Below are 7507 nucleotides of genomic sequence, written 5' to 3'. Positions count from 1 at the left end.
GAAGTCCACTGAGCTAAATATACCTTAATATCCTCACCCAGTTGTCCCTGGTTTTACCTTCCATCTGTCACACACAACACACAAACATACACACACCATCTACATTGGTCTGACTTTTTTTTAACTTTCTATTTGGACATAGTTGTCCACTTACCTATGGTTTTAAGAGACAAATATAAGCTGGGTGTGCTGGCACATACCTTTAGTCTGAGCATATGGGAGGCAGAGCCAGGTAGAGCTCTGAGTCCGAGGCCAGCCTGGTCTACAGAGCTAGTTTCAGGACAACCAAGGCTACACAGAGAAACTCCAGAGAGACAGACAGAGACAGAGAGAGTGTTTTGGCCACTATCTCAAGAATAGTTGGCAGTGACAAGCCCGATACCCAGTCCAGGTGGCTAAGCTTCACAAATGCCTAGACATGATCCTCCTGGTGCTGCCACAAAAGCTGGGCCTTGGCAAACAAATACCCTTCAGGCACACGTGCCATGAGAGTGCCGTGCAGGGGAGTCACTCCCGGCACCTCTCGCTCTTCCTCCCTGAGTGTCAGCTCTTTGATGACCTGGGAAGGCAGACAACCCACTCTGTTTTTCCCACTGGGACCTCAGGCCTAACAGGACCACTGTTAGAGGGTTGGTGCGTCATCTGCAAGCAGTCATGAGGATCCCCGAGCAACACTCTTCAATTCTTCTTCTTGTTATAAATAAAAATGAGGTTGGGCTATATATTGTCTATTATCAGCCCTGTAATTATTGCGGCGGTATTACGTAACCTGCTACCACAACTAATAAGACACAGACGTCTGTTAGATTCTATAATTGCCTTAAAACACCTTAGACACTCCTACTACCTCATTTGGCCCTGGCCAGGTTTCGGGCCTTTTATCAACCAATCAGGTATAATGTCTTAGGCAGGTTTACACAAGGTCAGGTTTATCCAGGCAGGAACCAGATCCTGAGGGCCAGTAATTAGCATCAGAATACAAGCATCAGACCAACTCCCAACATCTTCTTATTTTATCCTCAGAGGATCAGAATCCAGGCTGTTACAGGTAGGCCTCAGGTTTGTCACTTTTCCAAATGAAATGGAAAAGCATGATACTTCTTTTTTAGTGGAAAGTAATCTACCTCTTGCCAACCGAGATGGTCATTCTTTATTAAGAGAGAACATTGGAAGGAGAGATCTGTCAGTGGTTAAGAGCAGCTGTCAGCAAAACCAAGTTCAATTCCCAGCACACACAGGGCAGTTCACAAACATCAGTAACTCCAGTTCCAGGAGATCCCCTCCCGGCTTCTGGAGGCATAAGGCTTGCACACAGGGCACATTCATACATGCAGGCAAGCACTCATAAAAATAAAAACCAACAGAGAACATCACACAGCTGCAAAGGGAGATGATAAATGAACTTGTCGTAAATATCTCCTGTTAGGTGTTAAGAATGCAAGCGACCCTTAGATGAGGGATGCACCAAACCAAGGTTTTTCTCTAAGCTCAGAGCCCTGGGTCTACCTCCCAGCCACAATCAGTTCAGAATTTAAAATACAGGCCGAGAAAAGTGCTAGAAAAGGTCCACTTGAGCCCTCTCAGATTCAGTGAGAACTGGCTTCCAAAAGCAATGAAGAAAAAGAGCCTACTTTAAGAGCATCTCTACTGCTCTGTGATTTTAACACTCGATTTAAGAAAGAAAACATTCTTAGAATTTGAGAAATTACTAGAAATCATATGTTTCTTTTTCCCTGAAACTGGCGTTGCTGTCCAGAAGCCTTTGAGCCTTCCTGGAATCTCTGTTTAAAATTGCAGACAGTTTTCATGAAATGCTTCAAGTCGGACGACACCTCTCCCGACATCATAAGCCTTTCTCCGCCTAGAATCATGATGGATGTGACCTTGTCTTCCATATAAAAGGACTGGATAATTCTACCACCACTAGCACCACCTATCTCATCTAGGGTTTAACTTCCAAATTGAGAGACAAACACTAGTCAGTGTGAGATATGCCCATGAGTATCCAAGAAATGTTTGGAAGTGAGGCTGGCATGTTAATGGCACGCACTCAAACTTCTCCAAGACTTTTCACCAAAAGAATTAAGCAGTTTTGAATGTTGCTTGTTCCCCCACCTCTGAAACAGATTAGCAGTTACAATGAACTCTTGGTTAATTCACCGACTTGTGCAGGAGTCAGTGAAGACCCAGCATAGAAGAAGAGTTAAACACAGGGACCCTAAACTGAAACTCTGGCTCAGCCCTTTCTAGCGTTCATCCCTCCATTGGCTGTGGTAACCAGTGTCCTTCAAGGGTATCTGTTTAGAACAATGGTAGATTTTCAATCTTTTAAATGTCATATATGCATAGGAAACACAGAAGCCCTCCTGTGACCTCACAACTTGCTCAGAGAGAGCATGAGGAAAGATCTTTGTGTGCATTAACTTCAGTGTGTGTTTCAGATGTGCCCTCAAATCACATAGTCCAACTATTCTTCCTTCCTTCCTTCCTTCCTTCCTTCCTTCCTTCCTTCCTTCCTTCCTTTCTTTCTTTAAGACAGGTTTTCTCTATATACCTCTGGCTGTCCTAGAACTTGCTCTATAGACCAGGCTAGCCTCTAACTCAGAGAGCTGCTTGCCTCTATTCCATAAAAGCTGAAATTAAAAGCATGCATCACCACCAACATTACTTTTACAATTTTGAGGTCGATGCTTCTGGGACTAGCCTTCTCTCGATATGCTCTATTCATCTCTTCAAGCTCAGGAAATATCACAAGGTTTACCAGATAACAGAGGCTGAAACAGTGGAATTTCCATAAGTTCCAGGCCAACCGGAGTTACAGAGAGACCCTAAATCCAAAAAACAAAAGAGTTGTATGTTTGGTTAACTAAACTGAACAAAATAATCTTAGAATCTTTATGTAAAAGAGTTCAAAAAGTAGCTGGGCATGGTGGTGTGTGTCTTCAATACCAGAACAAACTCTCTGAGTTCCTGGCCAGCTTTGTCTAAACAAGTGAAATCTTGTCTAAAAGAGAGACAGAAAGACAGACAGACACAGAAACTTAAAGAGAGACAGAAGATATTTCAGAAAGAGATAGTGCAAAGAGTAGAAAAACCTTACAAATGCCAAATCAAAGTATGGCTAACATTTCAAGTGTCTCTTTTTGATAATTCTCAACAATCTATCCACCCTGACATATCTCAACATCTGAGCAGCCTTAGGACAAATCCACAAAGGTCAGGAATAAATAAGGACAGTGTCTAATGCATGAGTAAGAAGAAAAAAGCAATAGTTTTTGAAGACTTCGAATGAAACAGACAGAAAATGCAAAGAAGGACACTGTCTTCTCCATTGTAATGAAGACCTGAGCATCAAGTGGCTCACTCACTGAAAATTTTCTAACCACGGTCCCTTCATCTTTTCTATAAGTGCCACCTAATTCTCATTTCTGATTTCTCCTCCATTTCTCAGGTTATTTAAGCTGTGAGGGAGGGTTGGCTGAAAATACTTTATATGAGATCTACATGCTTAAAATTTAAGTTTTATACACTATAATGTACTGTTAACATTAGTGTACTGGCTGGTTTTGTGTCAGCTTGACACAAACTGGAGTCATCAGAGAGGAAGGAGCCTCAGTTGAGGAAATGCCTCCATGAGATCCAGCTGTACGGTATTTTCTCAATTAGTGATCAATGGGGGAGGGCCCAGCCTGTGGTGGGTGGTCCATCCTAGGCTGGTGGCCCAGGGTCCTATAAGAAGGCAGGCTGAGCAAGCCATGGAAGGGAAGCCAGGAAGCAGCACCCCTCCATGGCCTCTGCATCAGCTCCTGTCTCCAGGCTCCTGCCCTGTTTGAGTTCCTACCCTGACTTCCTTTGGTGATAAACAGCAATGTGGAAGTAGAAGCTGAATAAACCCTTTCCTCCCCAACTTGCTTTTTGGCTGCAGCAATCACTAAGACAATTAATGTTAATGCCTTTTTTAACCTCAAGACTGCTGTTATCTCAATACTGCAGTTATTCACTTTACAATCATCTGAGCAGCAAATAGAAAACAGAACCATCACAGTGTTAGAAGATTTATGGAAAGGTACATGAGCATGGCTTCATAATAAGCTACTTACTTCCTAAACCAGATTCAATGGCTTAAAGAGCCAAGGAACCTACAGCCTTGTGTCAAATTACAGAAGTGCATTTACTTGGGGCCTCATACTATCTAAACAAAGCTTGACCAGAAATAATCTGAGCATAGAAACAGCAGAAAACAAAACCTTTCTTATGCCCAGCAAACTGAGACCATGGTTTCTTCTTGCATAATATGTTAACATAGAATAATCAAGACTACAAAATATCCACAATCATGTTTCATAAATCATATTTCCTACAATCCTGTGTGCCTGTATTTCTCATGAAACTTGACCTCATCATAATCTCATTTCCATCACAAAATGCCCCTGAAATTCCTTGTCCTCCATATTTGCATGACATTCTCCATGTTGACTCTACCACATAGGGTGTCATTCTCTCGGCAACACTTACCACATCTAACTTCAACTCAACTCAGTCATCATCATTTGCCACCTGAGGTATTACAGTCCATTCTACTACCCAGCAGCCATCTAAAATGCTAATCTAGTTGATATTTTATAACCATCTAATGGTTCTCTCTGATGCAGGTTTTGAGTGTGGTAGAATCTTTGTCAGCCCAATTGTGTTTGAAATAAATATGTAGGATGCAAGGTCATCAAAGATTGGCCTGAATCAGTGACTCCCAAATTCATTGTCTCATGTCAGTGATAAAGGGCACAGACACCTAAGGAAAAAGGCAAAGCAGAAGCAACTCTGAAGATATCAAGGCGAAGTGAGAGATTAAGGTAGAAGTCATTGAACTTCCTTGTTTGGGGATTTTTGAAACTTAACAATTGGCCTGTCCAACTCAAGTAATACCTGTTTGATATGACCATCACCTTGGAGTAACCACACAGCATAGCACTTACTTGGTACCCAGCATCCATCAGTCTGGGTTGTGGGGCAGGAGTCTCTGACTAAACACTGAGCAATTTGAGAATATACACATGAGTTATTCACTGTTATGAATATGATACCTAAAACAGCACTTGATAAAAACTTATTGAGTGAATGAGTGAATGACCAATGGCAAATGATTTGATACCTCAAAAATCATACAGTCTGACTCCTTCCATGATCTTTATTCCTTGAAGCTGAAATGGCCACATTCTCTAAACATTTTAAAAACTAGAAAAATTTCCAGAATAATGAAACCCAGGTATTACTTACGAGAAAAGTAATATGATGAAACTTAATCTAAAAGTATCTAGACTGTCAGGGTCAGGATGTAGCAAAAGAGTAGAGCATTTGCCTTGCATGCATAAGACCATGGGTTCAATTCCAAGCATTGGAAAGAAATTTTAAAAAGTGTAAATGGCTTCATATATTTGATATGAAAGAATTTTTCAAAATCCTGTTTAACTGTTTGTTGAACGAATCAAGCAATCATTGTTTGGCTATCTTTGACCCTACATTAGCTGAAAAGTGAATATACACCAAGAAATGCTCATTATAGAAAAAAAAAATAACACAGCCTTACTGCAGTCTAGAAGTTCACGCTGTGGTTGGGAAGCACAGCATGTAAGATGAGATCTGATGAGGCTGTACAGAACAAACTTCCCTCCTTGTTCTGGGTCAGAAAGGATGGAGGCCTTAAACTAGGCTAGACTGGCAACAAGAAAGGAAAAGGAGGCACCCAGTTGTCAGAAACAGCCTTACCACAGTAAGAGACTAGCTTTCTGTCATGTCCGCCCAGGGTGAGGCCATCAGCCAACAGAGACTAAAACTAAGAATAAATCAGAACTACAGGCCAGCGAGAGAGATTCCAACAGTCCTACCATACAGGACCTTGAAAGCAAACTGTGAAGAACCAGTGGGGTGGCTGGGATGGGAGGGAAGTAATCCTGACTGAAAAACCGGTCCTTGGATACTCTGAACACTGAAAGGGAAGGGAGGGCATCCAAAGCATGCTTGTCACAGTAATGAGGGGGGAAATGAATGCTGCTTCTTCCAGAGGCCCCAACTGGGCTTGAACTCTGAGCAATTAATGGCAGGGCTAGCAGTGGGATCTGACAGGCCAGGACAGAGCAGCGCATAGCAGAAGCAAGATACCAGAGCAGAAATAACCAGGCAGAAAAAAGCCAAGTTCTCTATGCCAGAAAGCAGCAAACAGCTATGTGCTGGGGCCACATGAGCTACCAGGACATCTGGAAAACATGACAAGCCTGAGAGGTGAGCAGACAGAGCCAGAAAGGCAGAAATGAGACTAGAAAGTATAAAAAGCTGTCTAACTCTAATAATATAGAAGGTTCATTTCAAACTAATATGTCTGTTCAATCTTTTTCAGGATTTTTCCCCTCCTCTTTGTATATTATCTGTTTTCTTTCTCTATAACAGAATGCCAGAAGTTAAGTACTTTATAGAGAAAAAAAGTTTATTTAACTCTCAGTGTGTGGGTCTGAAAGCTCAAGACCAGGCAGCCACAGCTGCCTGGCTTCTGATGAGGGCCCCATTCTGTGTTCAGCTCAAAATGGTAAAGAATTAGAAAAGGAAATGGCAAAAGAGGCAGGAAGGCAGAATGGCTCAGAGATCAGGTGCTCCCTTTTATAACAGCCCATTCTCTTGGGAACTAACTGGAGACCCGCTCTTAAAGTCCCCACACCTCAACACTGCCAGACTTAAAGCCCATGAGATACTGGGAACAAGCAATGTCTAAATTATGAAACATTAGTGCACTGTCATCTCAATGAGATGGGATGGAAACCACCAGTCCATTCGATGAGTAAGGAAAGAGGAAGCTACTCACCCCAAGTCCTGCAGGGCAAACCACAGAGCAGGGTCCAGAGTTCTGCTTCTGGCTCAGTTCCCCTTCCCCTACAGACTGAAGCTTTTAAAGGTTTTTTTCCTTCCTTTGCTTTTACTTGGTTTAGTTTTGGTTTTGTTTGAGAAAGGTCTCACTGTGGAGGCTTAGTGAGCCTAGAATTTACTGTGTCAACAGAGCTGGCCTCACACTCATGGAGATCCTCTGACTCCCAAGAACTGGGTCTAAGGTGTGCATCCCTGTGTCTGGTTTTTGAAACTTAACCCACTGAAAATAGAAAATAGAAGCAGGAGGAGGGCTGGGGAGGCTAGCTGCACAGGAAAGAGAGACATCAACAGGACGGGCCCTGAGCGAACACAGGCAACCCTACTTCATTAGATGTCCCTTGAAGTGATGGAGGCCCTGCAGTGACAACCAACTCAGCTGTTCCCAGTTTAAAATGAAACCCTGTGTCCAGGAATCCCCTTACTCTCAGACAGACTATGGTGGCAGATGGTAGCCCCCCCGAACAACCCCCGGAAGTGGAAGCTGTTCTGGATCTCTACATGACTATGACCACACGACAGATTGTGCGGCCTTCGACATATCACTGCTCTTTGAGCTGCAGTGTGGAGCTGGAGGAGGTGAATGCCAACCTTGAGC

Source organism: Psammomys obesus, unplaced genomic scaffold, assembly GCF_907164565.1.
Source record: "Psammomys obesus unplaced genomic scaffold, mPsaObe1.curated_primary_1811, whole genome shotgun sequence".
Taxonomy (NCBI): Eukaryota; Metazoa; Chordata; class Mammalia; order Rodentia; family Muridae; genus Psammomys; species Psammomys obesus.
The sequence above is the reverse complement of the archived record's forward strand: the minus strand, read 5'-3'. Positions refer to the sequence as shown.